This window comes from Ruditapes philippinarum, unplaced genomic scaffold (genome assembly GCF_026571515.1).
Source record: "Ruditapes philippinarum isolate M1 unplaced genomic scaffold, ASM2657151v2 ctg4956_1_1_1_1, whole genome shotgun sequence".
NCBI classification, from domain to species: Eukaryota; Metazoa; Mollusca; class Bivalvia; order Venerida; family Veneridae; genus Ruditapes; species Ruditapes philippinarum.
The window spans coordinates 1-20878 of record NW_026865773.1 but is presented as its reverse complement, the minus strand read 5'-3'; the positions used below and the strand labels follow the sequence as shown (position 1 = coordinate 20878).

Sequence of the window (20878 nt, the reverse complement as noted above, 5' to 3'; positions counted from 1 at the left end):
TTTTTATTTTATTATCTTATATTCAGGAGACAAAAATAAGGTACTTTTTTGCATTTAACCAAAAAGAGAACAATTAAGCAATATGATCACAAATTAAGACCACAAAATTAAAAAGAACACACCTTTAATTATACATAAAGCTTACCCAACACTCGAGATTTACCATACAAGCCATTACTAATGTTACCAAGCAAAAAATGTGCCAAACTAATTCAAATTATTCAACAACAAACACAGGTCATTTACATTTACACACACACACACACAAAACAACTACAAGAACTATTCTATAATACTTTTTTGTAAGTCATATAGATATGTCTACTATCTATTTTGTTATAATATATTTTCAATATAAACCTTTACAAACATAACATTATTATCACATATTCATGTTTCATATATACCCATTAAAACATGTAAGTTATCAACTCCCAAATCTAACATATCATTTTGTAATAATTTTTTACAAGCTTATACTTAAACTAAGTATGAAAATTAACCCGTTCCATAATAATTTTGTATGATGAACTTTCAGTCTTGGAATAATCAATATATAGAATGTCAATCAATTTCACCCGAATTCTGCTAAAATTCAGTAATGGGTCTGACCTGCTCTTAAACATGGAAGAATCCATTCAAAGTTTAAGGGAGTTCAGTATCAAAATATCTAAATTGGGTTACCAACAGTATACAGCCTGGTCGGACTACAGGGATCTGCAGGCTGGCCTGGCTCTATACCAGTGGTAAAGGTTTAACACTTTTGCTTACAGTAGGTTAAGGGCTTGGGAATGTCCAGAGGTAGAATTTAAACTGTAAAATTCTGTTACATCAAATCTATATTTCTTATTCTTGAATCTAGGCAATAAAACCTTTTTCTTTAATTCTATTATGACTCTATGGAAAAACAAATCCCCAAACAAACCTTCCCATATCACAAGTAAAATATTTCCATTATTTTAAGACTGTAAATGCATGAATAGGATTTAAAGTCAACCATTATCTGGGAAAAGTATGCAATTTTTTTTCCATGCAACTAATTGTTACATTGAGGTAGATTAACAGTTTACTTACCAGTATATTATAATCTCTTAGGCACAGTTAAGGAGTAAAACTCTCAATAATTCTTTTAATATATAAAATCTGAATATAGGGAATTCTGCTATACATTGTAGTTCACTAAACACAAATTTTAACAAGAGATGCCAAATGTTGACAACTGAACTGCCCCATCCACTCCAACCCCCTCCCACTTCTGGATGTGCAAACATAATACTTTACCAGTAATAAGTTGAAAACATTGTAACCTTTGACCTCATGTCTATCTCAAATACATGATGTTCTCTGAATAATGAGCAGAGATGAGCAATGTACCGACCAAACAAACTGTCAGACAGATTGTTCAACATTCAACACTTATAAAACATTACACCTTTCATATTGATGATGGATGGGGGACAGCATTATTATATTACCAGTATTGTCTTTTCTAAAAAATGAAAATAAAACAATACCCGTTTTTAGATTCAAATATAGGCTTCAGTGATATAAAATTAGCTTATTTTGTAATAACTTTTTCAGACTTATATTTTTACACCTCTCACAACATATTTAATAACAAAATTTTAAGTGTAAAAAGCACTGAGCAAAAATGTATTATTAAATAAGTATAGAGCTTTTTTCAATAACATTAACATTCTACTTTTATAAAACAATCTATGTCCCCATATAGCTAGTAAAATAAAGTTTCACTTGAAATTTGTTCTATCTTTAATAATGTGGCTGTATCAACTCATCTGCGAATGTTTTTAAATTAAAAAAATTCACAATTTTTATGTTTAAATGTTGAATTCTTCATAAGCCGGTGCTAGGGGGCGTGGATGGTAGTTTGCACTTGACAGTACTATCCATGAACAGACTCAATTAAACCGTGCCTGCAACATTTTCAATTTTGCCATTCTGTACTTTCTTTAGGGATTCCAATATTCTCTTTTCTAATTTAACAAGATAACAATTTATATTAATCCTTTAACATGCTATATATCTTAAAATGAACTTGTCCATCTTTTAATATGGACAATACCATTTATTATTTCTAAGCAAAATTTCTAAAAAATTACTGGAAAGCAAATGATGCACCCCATTATCAGAGAGTAAAGATTTGCCGGCTGACCTACACTGGTCCCACGGGTAGAATCCGTTGCCTCAAGCAGACACAAGATTGATACAAATAAAGTTATAAAATTTTTATCTGAAGCAAAACAATAACTTCAACAATGAAATCTGTAACATCATCACTAATCGAAGGAAACTGTTGGAATGATTTAAGAATGGAATTCATACTTAATGAATAAAATTCACAAAAAAGCATACATGTACATAAAAAGACAATTATCACAAACAAAAAAAAAACCTCATCAGAAAAAGAAAATACTTGCAAAAATTCAAAATCTATACAAACATAACAATAATTCTAATATATATAAAAAAACATTATAAACATATTTTCTTCTATACATATTTTTCAACTTTTTTAACAAATACAGGGAATGCATTCCCTTTAATCAGGGAAACACTTTTCTTTTTTTCTAGGAAAACCTTTACATCTCCTTGTATGTAGAATTTTCCCAAAACAAACTCTAAAAAAATAAAAAAAACTTATATTAAGTGAATAATATGTTTGTAAATTACTATCAAAGATTTATATAAAATGTTAAAGCTATCATTTTAAACAAAAGAAACTGTTGGCTAACCAGGCTGATGTGTGAATATTCAAGACAAGTGATGGGAGTAAATTCTTTTGTATGCATGTTACTTGGAGGTAGATTTAGCAAAAATAAATCTTTTGCAATTCTCTAAAGTAAGTTCTTTTGGTCAGAGGTAGTTATAATAAAAATAATAAAATCCCCACCTGTTAACTCACATCGTCATAGCAAAAAAATCTCCTAATTACGGAGGTAGACATTAAAAACATCTAAAATATCAACAGATTTACAATATACAACCTAAGCTACCCATCCTTTCTTACATGAGTTATCTTATTTTAAAAGATACTCTTCATTTAGAGGTAGTTTTGGTCAATCTTAAATTTCACTCTTTTTTTGGGTAAAGATAAAAATCGCCACATCTTTGTTTCACAGAGGTGACTTTGGGTTTATCTAAGCTACTCTTTCTTGTAGAGGTAGGTCTAGACCCCCATGCAGTTTCTGCATCTTCACTATACAGTTGCCATCCAGATGTTTCTCAAGATTTTTCGTGGTCACGAACCCTTCGCCACAATACGTGCATGCATTTCGTGACTTCAGCATGTGAATCTGGGATTTCATGTGTCGGTTCAGGTCAGACTGTGTCACACCCTTATAGTTACACAGCTTGCAACAAAACTCTCGAATACCTGAAAATATGTCAGAAATACATCAAAATTAAGCTACTCAAAAATTGTGTGTGTGTTATACATTTATTAACATTAATTAACTCAAAAGTTTGCTTACTGAAAAATTATCAATCATTTATATGAAATTAGGCAAAGCCTAGTAACGGGGAAGTCCGTTTATTATTATTATTAATCTAAAAAGTTGTGATTGTTCAGTTATAGGAATATCCCACCTATTATCATTGAGTTACATTGAAAATGGCCCCTCTAGAACTGACACTGAAAATTTCATTGATAGGTTTATAATTCTATATATTCTTTGTTTTTTTTATTTGATTTCCTTTTAAATATACACATGTAGTCTATTGCCGGGCAAGCCAAAGCCCGGGACCACTTTGACTCCCCCCTATAATTATACATCATAGCCATAACTCCAGGTTAAACGATAAACACTAAAAGTTCATTCTCTTCGTAATAAAGAAAGGAAATCAACAATCGAAAAATTGAATGCTTAGAAATTTACCTTGGTATATTGTTAAAAAAAACCTTGAAAAATCCTGTGGCTTGTTTAATGATAAATCGTTCTGAAGTATTAATACATTTGGATAACAAATACAAAACAAAATGTAACCTCATTTAATCTGATTGATATTGAATATTCTAAGAATTGTAATTTAGATGAACATTGTTAAGATGATAAAGGTATTTTCAAGTTTTGACTGGTTGAGTAAGACCCCAGGCACATAATTAAGTCCTATACTGTAAATTCACTTAATTTTGTGGGCATGACGTTTTGTAGTTTTGACACAAAGAACATTTTTGTGGGTTCTTATATTTGTCTATTTTTCCAAAAGGTAAAATGTAAATTATGTGATGCAAAATAATCTTACAGCAGATGAATTATATTTTCGTTGGATCTTAAATTTGTGGGCAGACAACTCCATGAAAACCATGAAAATAAGTATCTATGGGTAACAATAAAGCAGTATTCCTAGTAAAACAATAGAGTAAAACTACCAAACTTTTGCGTGAAATCTGGACAGGTTTCTTGACATTAATGATTACATTGATTTAAAGTCAGACACGTTAATAAATTGCACTTAACAAGGTTGCCAAAATTTAAAGAACAGCCTCAAATATTTACAAAGAAAAAAAATCTAAGATTTTGTCTTTTAATCTGCATAAATGAAATGGCCTGTTTTCTGTTGCATATTTTAAAACTTTATTCCAATTTTTAGGATTAATATTTAATTGAAGAAATTGTTTGTTCAACATGCACCCTTAAAATACTTAAGACAATTTCAATTTTCTGCAACTTTCTTCTAATAAGACAAAATTCTTTGATGAAATAGTCGGTGTTAATTCATTTATAGCAAGTGACTAAGTAATTGCATTTTTCATTGCAGAAAATTCTCCCAGATTACAGGAATTATAAAAGACAACTGAATTATTGATCAGCACCATTCCATATGCGATTCAAAATCACCAGCACTTTATAAATGAGCTGTGTCATGACAAAACCAACATAATGGGTTTGTGACCAGCATGGATCCAGACCAGCCTGCGCATCCGCGCAGTCTGATCAGGATCCATGCTGTTCGCTTACAAACCCTATAACAAGTAGAGAAACTGATAGCGAACAGCATGGATCCTGATCAGACTGCACGGATGCGCAGGCTGGTCTGGATCCATGCTGGTCGCAAACCCATTATGTTGGTTTTGTCGTGACGCGGCTCAAATGCTCGCTAGTTAACATTGATCATTCAGTTTTTATTACCCTGGCAATTTTAATGGTTAGAATGGCTCCTGCAAATTTCTGTGATTTTATGAAGTTTATGATATTTTCTCTTCCTCCGAACCTACTGTATTTCAAATGCTAAAACCTTTCTAATGAGACATGAGAATATCTTTCTGAATCATCGAGATTAAATTCTTAGACTATCAATTTGCTGAAATTGTTTATATTATATATAACCATCTGACAATATTATGTTAATATTAAAGAAAACTAGTCAATTTGGTGCTGAAAATTGACATTTGCAGCATCTGACTTTTTATCTGCAACCTTATGAGGTGTAAGTATTTTTTGCAACCTTATGATGTGTCAGTATTTTTTGCAACCTTATGAGGTTTTAGTATTTTTTGCAACCTTATGAGGGATCAGTGTTTTTTGCAACCTTATGAGGCTTCAGTATTTTTGCAACCTTATGAGGTGTCAGTATATTTAGCAACTTAATGAGGTGTAAGTATTTTTTGCAACCTTATGAGGTTTCAGTGTTTTTTGCAACCTTATGAGGGATCAGTATTTTTTGCAACCATATGATGTGTAAGTATTTTTTGCAACCTTATGAGGAGTCAGTGTTTTTTGCAACCTTATGAGGTGTCAGTATATTTTGCAACTTAATGAGGTGTCAGTATTTTTTGCAACCTTATGAGGGATCAGTATTTTTTGCAACCTTATGAGGCTTCAGTATTTTTTGCAACCTTATGAGGCATCAGTATTTTTTGCAACCTTATGAGGTTTCAGTATTTTTGCAACCTAATGAGGTTTCAGTATTTTTTGCAACCTTATGAGGTTTCAGTGTTTTTTGCAACCTTATGAGGGATCAGTATTTTTTGCAACCTTATGAGGTTTCAGTATTTTTTACAACCTAATGAGGTTTCAGTATTTTTTGCAACCTTATGAGGTGTCAGTATTTTTTGACAACCTTATGAGGTTGACCATCTTTTTCTTCTGTTACTTTTTGGCAGTACAGATTTGGAATTTTGTATGGAAGTCAAAACACTACTATGTTTACATTTTCCTACCTTTATAACAAATAATTTCACATTCAGCGCTACTTTCTTCATGTAACAATCATGTGCTCTAAATCAATTCTTTATACATTGTTAATCTAATATTTGCTTTCTAAAAAAGTAAAAACTATTTTTTTTTTCTGCATAATGTACCTTTAATTGAAGTAAAAGCCATTTTCAAACTTTAGGAATATTGCAGAGACTAATATAGTAACTGGATATGCTGAATGCCCTGGCTCTATACTGACCAACTGTTCACAAAGATATAAGGGCCAGGATCAAGATCAGGATCAAAATTTTTTCTTTTTGTTTTCAGAGATTGAATAATTCAATATTAACTTAAGTGGACTTAGAATTGACATTTGTAAATGAAGATTTAGAAAAAGTCATAATTACTTTACAAGATATGATTCTTTTAATGAAACCTTATTTTTGTTCAGTTATTATTGAAATTTTTATAACTTTTTTCCAAGTTTTTTTCTGAAAATAAGTTTATTTCTTTGCAAGTTAGCAATTTTTTAATATCTTGCACCACATTATATAAAATAATATTATTTAAGCCTGTAAGTTTCATAAAGCAATAAAAATAGAATTAGTATCAGTGATAGATTTCTACTCTGAAAACTAATTTGAATAACAATGGATTTAACCACAAACATTGACATGTGCTCTTTTGTTAAAAAAATATGTTGTGGTGAAATTCTTTTTGTATCAACTAATCAGATAGTTAGTGGACAGGCCAGGGATCTATGTACTATATGATCCTGATCTTTTCCTTGTGAACATGGGGGCATAGCTACCTAAAGCTGTGTTGTTATCACTGATATTACTTCAATAAAGTTTGTTACTTCATATTGTCACGACAAAATAACTGTACGTACCTTGATGCCGCATCATATGAACTTTTAGCTGACTGTTTGTCCGTGCATAATAATCGCAGTAGTGACACTTGTACGGTCTTATGTCTGTAATATAAAATGTTATGTTACATTATTACTGGCACATGAAAATCTCATTTAAATCATAAACCTAACTGACATTAAAGAATATCATTTCTGAACTTAGTTTGCCATGACTAGAGGTATTTCTAGAGAACCGCCGCTTTCTTGGAAATACAATTCTGCATAATGGTATTTTCCAAGAAGATAACATGATATCATAATTTATGAGTAAACAGTCTGAAAAATTCAACAAGTATGGGAATGAGATAAAGATTATGTGAATGAATACATGTTTCCAGAATAAAACCTTTTTTTTTTTCATTAACAGATACTTTGGGATTGACTTTAATTTTTGTAATTTTATATTCTGTGATATAATGTAAGCTCTTTTACTGGTCGCAACTGGTATTTAAGTTTTTTACAGACAAAGGCATCGTCGGATACCCACGATTGATAAACATGTTACATAACATGCAATCAACCGTGGGTAAAATGAGTCGATTTGCGTCGATATACAGCAACAGGTGCGTAAAATATCTACCAATGACGTTGCGTTTAACAAATCTATATTCTTCAACAGCGGAGGTAAAACACAATAAAAAACAAAATGGCAGCGCCCACGGTTAAAAAGTGTTGTACGTGTCTTGCTAAAATCAATGGCAAAAACTATCGCCAAAGTTAGTTCTTCTGCAAGCAGATATCAATCAGAAAGGAAAACATCACGCTGTAAAAGTAAATTATCTATACTTTCTTGCTGGAAATCGTTTAATTTTTCGATGTTGAACTTTTCACGTCGTCTATGGTGTCTGTAATACCGAACGTCGTACAGAACGAGCGTTTTGATTGGTTTTAATCGTCTCATGAAATCGTGAGGCAGCCAATGAAATAGCTGCCTTTGACACACCTCTAATCGACTGAATATCGGCTAAAAATCCCACGGCTGATAAATGTTAATGGTTCGGCCGTGGGTATCCGACGATGAGACAAAGGATGACCTATCAAGAGTATCTGTACTAAGTATGGTACCGGTATTAACTTGTATTAGTCTGGTTTACAATAAGTTACTCCAATATTAATCATCATAAATCTGTTGACGTCAAATGACATAAGAATGTATGCAGTCTTTGCTAAATGAGAGTCCACTGTCGAGTATGAACCCCTGACATGGCACATGTTATGCCCATAAAGAGTTAATTTTGATGAACAAAGGTGTGATAATTTACCTCCATGCTATTTCAATGGAGAATAAGCCAAAGATATGAATTTTGAGCAAAATGTAAGCCACTGTACGCTTCTACAGTGAGAACTGAAATTTATCACATAAACCGCGGCGCAGGAGTGTAATAAAGCCATTTAATAAAAGCGATATTTCACTAGTGTAATAACACTTTGACGTGACGTCATTTGCCCTTTATAGAAACATAGCGTTAAAGCGCGCTAATGTTAGTGTTACACTATGAGCGTGTCATTTAAAAATGACTCATTTTAACAGTTTACCGTTCTTATTTTATATATTATGTGATAAATAGAATATTATATTCGTGTAGATTCAATACTAAATTTATTGAACTCGTTGAATAAATCAATATTATGCTCGCCAGAGGCTCGCATAATATGATTTTATTCGACTCGTTCAATAAATTTAGTATTAAATTACACTCATTCAATATCCTCTATGTGCAGTAACCCAAGGCAGTATGAACAGGAAATGACATTTGATACATTTTGCTTTAAACTACTATACCTTAAATTGAGGTGTCTAGCTCCCAGTTTTGGTACTATTCATTGTCAATTTTGGGGAAAGTAAATATGAAAATTTAAAGTTGTGGTCAGCCAACACTATAATGTATGGTGCGACTAAGTAACTTATGGTAAAGGCTAATTACTAAAATAAATGTTCCACAAATTGTTAAAAAAAATAGTAGATTGATGTGTAAAATTTTTCTTTTCTTTACATTTATCATATTTCCATACTAAAGCTAGTCTAGCCAGTGATTCTTAAATTCTATAAAATGCTATTTTTCAAAAAAAAAAAGTTCATACTACATTTTAAAACACAACAGCACAGGGATAAATTAAATTCTCTTATTCTTAGACAGTATGTCTACAATCACATTATAGTTGAGAACAAAAATGCAAATCATCTCAACATTCTACAGTCATACAAAATAATTTTCCTGCTATGTCATCCTTCAATTATCATTTTCATCATAGTTTAAAAATCACTCAACATATGGTGGTGGCGATAAGTTGGGGGGGGGGGGGGGGGAGAGTAGAATGGGCAATTAGGGGCTTTTGCAGTTTTTGTGATGGGATATTCGGGTTTTTGTAATCCATGCTATGGAATATAAGGGCTTTTACAGTCTGTTGTGCAATGGGATATTAAGATTTTTTGGTCAATGCTATAGGAAATAGGATTTTTGTAGTCTGTTCTATAATATATGGGATTTTAGGGTTTTTTGCAGTCTGTGCTATGTGATAAAAGGGTTTTTGCAGTCTGTGCTAAGTGATAAAAGGGTTTTTGCTGCCTGTGCTATGGGATAAAAGGGTTTTTGCTGTCTATGCTATGTGATATAAGGGGTTAAGTGGTCTATGCTTTCTGATAAAAGGGTTTTTGCTGTCTGTGCTATGTGATATTAGGGGTTTAGTGGTCTATGCTTTGTGATATTAGGGGTTTAGTGGTCTATGCTTTGTGATAAAAGGGTTTTTGCTGTCTATGCTATGTGATATTAGGGGTTTAGTGGTCTATGCTTTGTGATAAAAGGGTTTTTGCTGTCTATGCTTTGTGATATTAGGGGTTTAGTGGTCTATGCTTTCTGATAAAGGGTTTTTGCTGTCTATGCTATGTGATATTAGGGGTTAAGTGGTCTATGCTTTGTGATAAAAGGGTTTTTGCTGTCTATGCTATGTGATATTAGGGGTTTAGTGGTCTATGCTTTGTGATAAAAGGGGTTTTGCTGTCTATACTATGACTTGTGATATTAGGAGTTTAGTGGTCTATGCTTTCTGATAAAAGGGTTTTTGCTGTCTATGCTATGTGATATTAGGGGTTTAGTGGTCTATGCTTTGTGATAAAAGGGTTTTTGCTGTCTATGCTATGTGATATTAGGGGTTTAGTGGTCTATGCTTTGTGATAAAAGGGTTTTTGCTGTCTATGCTATGTGATATTAGGGGTTAAGTGGTCTATGCTTTCTGATAAAAGGGTTTTTGCTGTCTATGCTATGTGATATTAGGGGTTAAGTGGTCTATGCTTTGTGATAAAAGGGTTTTTGCTGTCTATGCTATGTGATATTAGGGGTTTAGTGGTCTATGCTTTGTGATAAAAGGGTTTTTGCTGTCTATGCTATGTGATATTAGGGGTTAAGTGGTCTATGCTTTCTGATAAAAGGGTTTTTGCTGTCTATGCTATGTGATATTAGGGGTTTAGTGGTCTATGCTTTGTGATAAAAGGGTTTTTGCTGTCTATGCTATGTGATATTAGGGGTTTAGTGGTCTATGCTTTGTTATAAACAGATTTTTGCTGTCTGTGCTATGTGATTTAAGGAATTTTTGCTATGGGATATTGGGGGTTAACATCAAATCTAAAGAGAAATTCAGGAAATGTAACCAGAACATATGAAGAGATTGAGACATGGCTATTTTGTTTAACAAACACACAATTTTCAATTAAAAATGCATGTTTTAGATCATATACAATTCATTGATTTTATGGTCAAATTATTAAATTAACTGTCAATACTCAGGCACTTCATTCTTAATTATAGCTTTAATTAAATCTTTACAGAAATCATTTTAATTGAGTGCGGTAAAGCTAACATATTTTACAAGAAATGAAATTACAGGAAAGCACATTTCTTGAGGGAAATAAGGCAGAAGTTCTCAAGTAGAAGATGCACTATTGTGTATTAATTAATTACAAAAAAAAACAACAATTCACAGAAATCTTGCCACAAGATAATTTCTTGGGGATTAAATCTTTATCAGGTATCAGGGTTATTTTGTTAAGTTTTAGAATGCAGGTAATTAAATAGCATTTTCTGTGACGAAAATCGGTTGAAGATATAAAGTGTTATCATTTTTATAGCAAATTAAAAAGAAAGTAATTTGTGAAAATGTACTGGAAGTAAATTAATGTAATTGCATATTTACTTCATCAAACATGTTTAAGAATTGCCATTTATATAGAGAACTTTTTATGTTGAGGTCATTACGTAAATAGTCAATACATATTTTCAATAAACTTGTTTATGGTAAAGCAAAGAAGTATTTTATTTGAGGATAACAAACAAGTTAGCAACAAACAGCCAGCACATGCTGTTTCCGTTTTTTTCTTGCTTGGCTTTGAAGTACCTAACACTTACAATGTAGAAATTGTGCTGCTACTTTATCTGTTTTTCCTGGCCGAACAAGACATATATTTCACTAAGGCAAATACATACAGCAAGGTGCAAACAACAACTTTTGCTATAATGGTTAGCTTTTCTTAACATCAAGCAAATTTAATACCCCTGGCAGTATAATGAACCAACAACAAAGGGTGGCCAGTGATTCAAAAGTTGGACACATCTTAACCAAAGACTCACAATGGTGTCTAAAATAGTTCCTGTTTGACCCAGCATTAACATTCTTACTCATGAAATACATAAAACTTCCTATTTCCCACCACAGTCTCAGATCACAATTTTTAAATCATTTAAATATTAAGTTTTCATTTTCCTGAACAAATGCAAGCTTTATAGAGATTTTAATATTGGCTACAAAATGTATATGTGTTACTGTATAATATGAGCCACGTAAGCCGACATGTCAATATAATTCAATTTTTAAAACCAATCTGTTTTATTTAAAAGATCATCCACTGTTGGGATATGATATTAGATTCAAACTAAAGGGGTTTATATATATCTGAATGCTGCGAAATAATTCAATACTTGCAATATATAAAATTATTTTTTTGGTATACTATATTTTTTCCCCTCCAGGGTGTCCTTAATGTTTTTTAAATCTTTGTGTGATTTTTGGAAAAATTGGTTAAGGCATTTTGTTTGTTTTGTAGAAGAAAAAACTTCTGTAAAAATAATTTTATATTTTTTAAATCCCTGTCTATTTATTTTGAAGGGGTCTTTATTTTTTATAAGTCAGGACTAGTATAGACAAGAGTTCTTTTAATTTTTCCCTTATTGTTCAATTTGGGAAGAAAATAATCTGAAATACGCATCAGTAACCAACCATAGATCCCTGGCCCAGCTTACTTAAAAAAAGGTCAACTTTTTAATCTTCAAATTTTGCCACAGTAGTTCACCAGATTATACTTTAAGGGTCAAAATCAATCCTTATTTGATGATGAACACATTAAGGGACATAACTTTGCTCAAAATATTAGAATTAGACATTGCCCATAAATGTTAAACAATACTTAGAAGCCAAAACATGAGGTCCAGACAATGCTTTAAACTTTTACCAGTAAAAAATGAGCCGAACAAAAATAAATTTAGCAACATGTTGCCCAACCAGTAAGTCCCTAACGATTGCCAAAGCTGCATGGGTAAACAAGACCTGGTCAGGGGGCAAGCCTATTGTTTTCTTTTGTGGCAAGAAACTTTAACATTTCATTTCTCAGTACTGGTTGGTTCAAGGAACAGATTCAAAGGGTGGTTCTATAAGTTTATTAGGTATTTCCTGCGCAATCAAACTAAAATAATTCTTAAATAAACTCTGTATAAACTAAACAAAATAGCTCTCCTACTGATTGGTAATTTAAATTTAAAAAGAGAAATAAATTTCTGTGTTCTATTTTTTGTTCTTTAAATCATTGTGCCTGTCTACTGCTAAGCTATAAATTCTACCCAAGTTTAATTCTAACAAAAATTATGAAAAATACTGTCTCCATAAATATACACAGGTTGTTCTAAATATGAAGCATAAATCTCGTGCATTGTGGTTCATAAAAACAAAATTCAGGCCAAGAAAATTTAAGTTCATCACATTTTTATATATATAGCCAAACACTATTTTTGGGCTCAACAAAAGCATGCATAAGAAAACCCCTGACTTATGAATTCCACTGGGAATGACAGTTACGAATATGAAGAAAAAAAATCAAAAAAAAGTTTTCAACAATCACACGTTTAGTATGAAAACATTCTCTATTTTTTTTTTCTCTCTTTTTAACTTGTCACTTTTTTTGTTTCTATTGAGATGAAAAAGAAATCTTTTCAAATTCTTTTGTTTAATTTTTGTTTAAATGTTTTGAGTAAAAAATTCAGTTTTAAGAACGAATATTTCAATACTTTGTTGTAGTTTTTTTTTCCAGTAAAATTCAAAGAATACATTTTAAGGAAAACAAGATTTTATTTATTTATACAGCTTAATATTATCATCATAACAGCTGTGTTCTTGACAATGCCTACAGGTAGGGGTGTTTCAAATCTAATCTTTCATAATAACTTTTTAACCTTAATAAATGAAATGTCAAGCATAGAAGGATACTGACCTACTTTTCTAGTAATTTCCACATTTTAAAATCTTGTCTCATTTTTATTTTTTTACTTCTACTTTTCATTGTTTTACAATTATATAAAAAAATTTTGGCTAAAATGCAATTTTTAAAATTTTTTTTTTTTTCTTTTTTCCTTTTTTTTTTTTTTTTTTGAAAATGTTTCTTTTGACTTTTTTTAAAGTTTAAACGGAGGCAGGGTTTAAATGAAAAAAAAATCTTGAAAAAGGAATTATGCAAAAAAAACAGTTTTTTTTAAAAATTTTTTTTAAAGACTTTAAAAAATTTAAATAATTCATTTCCAGAAAATTGATTACATTTTTTTTTCTTCATGCCCGGGTTTAAAAAAATTCTTCATTTTTTTAAATTTTTTTTTTACCCTTTATTGTTTTAAAAAAAAAAAAAACAATTTTCCCAAACCCCAAAATTCCCCAACATTTTACCCAGGGAAATTTTTAAAATTTCACTGTACTACTTTTAACAATATTTTAATCTCAAAATTCTATCTTCATCAATAATTTATAAATAATTTTCTATTTAAACAAAGCAAGAGACTAAGTACAACATTTAAGAACATTTCTGTTCCACATGTGTTATTTTATTTTTAAACATTTCAATTTTTAACAACAACAAAAAAAAACCGATAAAATTTTTTAAATTTCCCCATGTGTCGCCTCAAAAACCCCCAAATTTAAATGTTGGAAAAATTTTTTGAAACAGAACGGCCCAGGGGCACAACTAGATTTGGGGTATTTAAAATTAAAATCATGTAAAGTTTGGAAAAAATTGCCCCATTTATTTAATAAAGGAGTAGTCCGGACAAGCTATTGTTTTATTTTTGGCAAAAACACAAAAAAAAAAAATTTTTTTTATCAAAGGGCCATCCAAAAAAATAAAATTCAAGGGGAAAACCCGGGCAATATGCGCAAGGACTTGAGTACAGATCAACCCCTAAAAGTTTCTTGAAATTGCATAAGGGGAAAAAAAAACCTAGCCCCGGAAAAATTTTTAAAAATAAAAAACTTTTAAGGGGCCATAAACCTGACAAAAATCATTAAAACCGGAAAATCTACTTCCCTTATTTGGGATCTTTTCCGGGTAATTTGGGGGGTTTTAAAATTGACCAGAAAATTTTTATGAGGAGAAATTTGGACAAAGCTAAATTTGTTTTTTGGCAACAAAAAAAAAAAAACCCCTTTTTTATAAAAGGGCCTTTAACTGGGCCCAAAAAAATTTCATTCAACCGGAAAAACCCCTTTTGAATTTATGCGAAGGGACTTGAGCTACAGATAAATTTCCTTAAAGTTTCTTTTGGAAATTTGTTTTCCATGGTTTATAAGAGAAGAAATCCGGAAAAAATTTTAAAAAATTTTAAAAATTTTTTAAAAGGGCAAAACTCTGAAAAAAATCATTAAACCCGGAAAATGCTGAAAATTTATGCACAACTAGATTGAAAACTGATCATTCCTGTAAATTTGGGAAATGAAATTGGAAAGTAGTTTATGAGGGGTGGGTTCCGGGCAATTTTGTGAGGGAGCGGACGGCCCAGACGGACAGACAGACGACAGCGACGGACAGAGGGAAACAAAAAGGCCCAGGACAGACGACGGAAAAAAGTGACCCCTATATGTCGCCATTTACCCCCGTGGGGCAAAAAAATCTGAAAATTTAAAATTTTTTTAAAGAAAAATCTTAAATTTTTTTTATTTATGTTTTTAGCTTTCAAAACCCAAAGAGGCCCACACCAACACATCCCAGGGAGGGGGGTGGGGATAAATATGTAAAAACCAGACAAAAAGAAAAAAGTATCAAATGTCAATTGTTGTTTTTGAAGCAATTTAAAAATTATTAATAAAAAAAATTTGATCCCAAAATTTTGGGGGAAATACATTGTAAAAAAATAACAAAAAAAATGCCCTTTTAAATCCTGGACCCCTATTCTTTTTTAACATTGAATTAGTAAAAAAAAGGGATCATTTCTTTCAAAGAATAATCACTAAATGATAGTAAAGTAGGGTTAACCTTTTTATTTTTGAACAAAAAGGACTAACAGAAAATGTTGATATTTAAAATATCACTCCTTTAAAAGGCTTGGGGAAAGTAAAATTAAAAACCCAAATTTCTTTCACAGATAAAAACTTTTTTTGAATGTAAATTAGCACTTTCACACAGCAAAAATTTTTTTAAAGAAAAAAAAATTCTCTGTTTTTCAACTGTTTAAATTTAAAAAAAAAATTTTCAATTTTTTTAAAAACCCCAAGTGTACTTTAAATTTTTCTTTTATTTTTTTTAAGTTTTTTTATTTTTTTCCCAAAATTGAAAAGCATGAGTATCATTTTTTTTATTGTAAAAAAGAAATTTTTTTTCAAAACAATCATATGGAACGAAATGAAAGAAAATAAAAAGCATGATGTATATTACATGTCTTTGTGCGAATTTTTACCTTTTTCTTACCTTCATATCCCTGTGCGATTTTCTATCAACTTTTTAGAAAGAATGGACACTTTATTTCCCCCCGTCCGTCTGTCGGGTCTAGCTTTGCAATGGATTCACGATTGATGGGATTGCACTTCCAAGTTAAAAGAAAAAAAAACTTTATTTCAAAAGTTTTTTAAATATATTATTTTAACTAAATTTTTTTTAGTTTTGAAAAATAAAAATTTTTTTATGAAATTGAATATGAACTATTTGTTTTTCAACTCAATCTTTGTCTTTTTTTTAACTTAAATCCATTGGTAACTTAATCTGTAATAATATTTTTAATTTGAAAACTGAAAGTGTCATCTGTATTTCATGTAAGGTTTTAACGGGATTTTAAAAGTGTTTTTAAAAAAATGGGGTCTAAAATCCCTACAAATTTTTGGACAAAATAAAATTTACTTAAAAAGATACATTTCCAAGCTTCTATGATTATTTTTTTTTTTTTTTTTTGGTTTTTCCGCCACTTCATCCAAAAAAATATTTTTTAAAGGGAATTTTTTTTAAAATCAGACCCACAAAAAGAAATTGTTTTGTTAAACTTAAATAAACAGAAGTCACCTTTTATATGCATGCTATAATAATACAAAAAGATCCTTGTTTAAAAAATGTCACTTTTCCCCCATCAGTGTGCCCAAAGTGTCTGGGGGGCTGTACATTTTAAAATTAAACCACAGGGGTCCCCCTTTCTCCTAAACCCAAAGGGGAAAACTTGGATAACCTAGAAGACTTTCACGACCCCGCTTTTGCTGTTGGGTTTCGGGGGGGGTTTCCCTGCTTTGTGAGAAATGACTGGAAAGGCGAGGGTTGTTTACTGTACCAGCAGCGCATTTTGGAAATAGTTGTGTGTTTCCCCGGGAAATTTGACATCATCTGGTTCTTTTCCCGGTTAGACCGGAGGTAGGTGGTTTGGGGGAAAATTTAATCATTGGTTGGGGAGGTATTTTTTTAAAATGAGGGATTTAAGTACTGATGGCGGCCCCAAAGTTTTTTGGCCATCAGGAGTTTGTTTTGGGGAACCCGTGCATCCCCTGGCATAATACCCTTTCCGGGATTACGGGGCAGTGATTGGTAGGTTTTAAAGGGTTTCCGGTGTTTAACCCCTTTTTGACGCTTATTGTTTTTTTTACCCTGTGGTTTTCTGTAGATTTTGAAAAATTGAGGGGGTTAATTCATTTTTCTGAGGTTGTGTGGTTTTGTTTATGATAAATGAACTGGTGGGGATTTCCTTTGATCGACCTCTAGGTGAAAAAGTCCCCGCTTTAGTGGTAGTAGGGATTTTTGGGGGCTGTCCTAATTTCAAGGGTCCCCTCTTCATTTAAATGAAATTTGTGTCTGGGCAAAGATTCTGACCAGTTATTTTCAGAAAAGTGAAATTTGAAAAACCTGCGTCTGCAGCATCTAAAAATTGTCGTCCCGCAGCAAAATGGTTTATTGTGGCCCTAAAAAATGGTAAAAATTTTTTTTGGTAGGGGCCGAGGTAATTTTTTTTATTTCTTTTTTTGGGTTTTTAAAATTTAAAACATTCATCTTACGGGTTTTTTGGGGAAGTTTTGTGAAAAGTTTTTTGGGGGCAGTTCCAAAACATTCACAAAGTTGGCTTTGCTTCTCACCCAGGATGATCTAAAATTTTGATTTTTTGACGTTTTTCCCAAAGGAATTTTGGTTTTGTGGACCTGTAACTGGTTAAATTGGGTTGAATGTTTTGCCGCGATTTTTTCAACAATAATTTATTTTCAGGAATGGGGGCGATAAAAGCTTTTTGGGGTGAGATCAAACTATCCCAAAAAGGGCTTAAACAAAAATTCGATGAAAATATCCGTCATTTATTTTTCCTGGGGCCCTCATAGATAAAAAGGAAAAATCTTTGGGTTTACAAAAGGGAGAACCCGAAAGATTTAATTTTTTTTCATTGTTTTGCATGTGACTTTTGGGCCCAAATTCATTAAACAGAAACAACACTATAATTTATTCCCCCCATTTTTTGTGATTATGAACTGATAAAGATTTGCATTTTTGCTAAAAGATGGTAAATTTTACTGCAGAATGCATTTAAAACAGAAGAATTTTTCCCCCGGACCCGTTCTAGGCCCTCCAATTAAGGGGAAAGAATAGTTCGTTCGGAAAACTAAGTTTACTTGTTTTGCCCGGGTCTCACATTTCTAGCCCTCTCACCATTTAAAAGGAGTGTGCACCTTTAGCCATGAAACCCCCGCTTCCCGATTACTCAAAACTAAACCCCTCTTATCATTTTCCCGTTTTGGAAACCCTTTTTACCCCGAGATTTCTGTTTTTAGACCCCTCTTTATCCAATACCCCTAATTTTTGACAATAGGAAAAATTTTTGATTTCGCATCATTTCCCAAATTTATCAAAAACAAAAATTTTTTCCCGTGATATTTCCCGATTCCCCGTAAAAATTGTGTTTGGCCCGTTTAAAGGGGGACCTCTTTGGGAGGAGATTCATTTGAGCACGAGTTTTTTAAAGCGGAGGTAGGTTCTTTTAGTCCCGGACTTTTAATCTATATTCCAAAACCCCTGGTAGCTTTCAAAATGGTAATGCATGCTACTTTTTGCTTTTGAACGGTTAGTGGGAACTGAAATATATGGTTTTAAAGAAATGATTGGATATTATTATACGCCAAATTATTTCAAGTTTAAATTAAAAAAAAATTTAAAAAATTTGTTTAAGGATTTCCCAAAAAAATATAATGAAAAAAAATAAACAAAAATTATTTATAAAAGACAAAAAAATTTTTAAAAAGTTTGTAACCTACAAGGTTTTTAAAAAGTTAAATATTTACCAAAATTTGGGATGGGAATTCCCAAATTTCAATTTTACTATTAACCTGTTAAACCCCCAAATTTTATGAGGATTTGCCCCGTCTGAATTTGGAACAGTAGGTTAAGGGAAATTTTTCCCCTATAAATTTAAAATTTAGCTACAAACGTCTACCCGCCCGGTCGACAAATATGGATGTTTTAGACTGACCCTTGGGGAAAACTAACAAATGAAAATTTCATTCCCAAAAGGTTAAGGGTTAATGAAAAAGAAAAAACGGGGAGAAGATTTAAAAAAAGGGGTTGTCAATATTTACAAAATAAACATTTTTTTTTTTTCCCTTTTTCTTTAAACCCTTTACCTCAAAATCTAATGGTTTCTTCCTGTATTTACACATATGTGACTTTTTAAAAACGCTTTTTGGCTTCGGAAAAATCTTTTACCCAAGCGCAAAAATGTGGATTTAACCCTTTCCGGGGGCTGACGAATTTTAGGCCGCTTCATAGGCTTCTGGACTTTTCATTTAAAAAGTTTTTTTTTACTGGCGGGCAAATGTGGCGGCTTGCACAATTTATACTTTTTAAATTTGCGATGACAAAAATCTCATCGCGTAAAACTGTTTACTGGCCATTCTATTTCTTTGTCAAGGGTTTAAAGTCAGAATTTATCAGAGAGTGAATCGGGTTTGACGTTGGAAATTGGAGAATGTTGACCTATATTTCATCTTTTGAGGGGGGTTGGGCTGAAATTTTTTGGGTGTGGGGTGTTGGGCATTCCCTTTTTTTGGAAAAGGTGAAATTTCGTGAGTGGTGAACAAATGGTGTTGCAAATGCATCTTCTGGTTGAGATTTTTTTGACATATCTAGAAAAAAAAAGAAAAAAAAGTTTTTACTAAAAATAGATGAAAATTTAAAAAGATTTAATGCAAAATTTGGGAAAATTTTAGCTTAAATTAAAATTTTTTTCCAAAATCGTTTGTTAGAAAGAAGATGAAAAAACATCTAATATTCTGTGTCATTCAAAAATTAAAATTTCTTACCCCCCCCCCCCTCCCCGTAAAAATATGTTAAAAAATTTATTTTGCCTTCCCTGTTAAAGACAAAAAGTTTGGGAAATTCCCTTTAAAAGTGGAAGTTTTTTTTACTTTACGTTCATGTTTCATTCCTTTTATAAAATAACCCGTTGCCCCCATTTATCCAAAACTGGGGTGATAATTTTAATATGCACCCGTTAAGCACTTAGTGCTCAAATTTTAAAAATTTTAAAATAAAAGCCTTTTCAATGGGGCAAATTTGGGCCCTTCCCGGGTTTTATTTTCCTTTCTGCGTGTGTAACTAGAAATTTTTCTCAAAGGTTTAAAGGGATACAAAAATCACAGCAGAAAGACGAAAAAATAGCAAAGCTAGATTTAAAACATAAAAAACCCGGGGTTTGGTCATTGCCAAAAACTGAATTTTTTCTTTTATTTAAAAAACTTTTTGGGATACAGTTTTTTTCCCATAAAATGAAAAAAATCTGGAGTGCTTTTTTCAGCCCAAAAAAAAATTTAAAAAAGAGAGTCATAATTTGGGCTAAAAAACTCAATTTAAAGAACAAAAATTTTAAAAATTTTAGCAAAAGTTTTTTTTATGAGAAAAATAAAGATTTTTAAACCATAGACCCAATTTTTTTAAATTTTTTTATTTTGGAAAACATCACCCCAAACCCCTTGGGGATTTAAGCTTGTGTTATGCATAAATAAGAATTTTAAAGGGGGGCTGGGTTGGGAAGAGGGGATGATGATTTTTCTTCAGGGTGTGTCCCCTAAAATTATCTTTAGTTTTTCCCTCTATTTCAGTTTAAAATGTTGGGGGAAATTAATATTGGGAAAAAATGTAAAATTTTTGTAACTTTCCCCTTAGGGAAAATGACCAAATATTAGCTATGAAATTTACCCCAGCTAAATTCCTACACAAAATTAAGGTTTCCTGGGTTTCCCCTTTTTAAAAAACCCATAGTTTAGCTGAGAAAAA

General features: G+C 31.6%; 1 long non-coding RNA gene across 1 annotated transcript; it reads right to left on the bottom strand.

The window, feature by feature from the left end:
- Positions 1-1040: 1040 nt before the first annotated feature.
- LOC132730261 (uncharacterized) lies at positions 1041-7535 on the bottom strand. The gene is made up of 2 exons (XR_009625737.1): positions 7051-7535; positions 1041-3394 (listed from the first exon to the last, which is right to left on the bottom strand). It is a non-coding gene; the product is annotated as an uncharacterized LOC132730261 (long non-coding RNA).
- Between the last annotated feature and the right edge of the window lie 13343 nt (positions 7536-20878).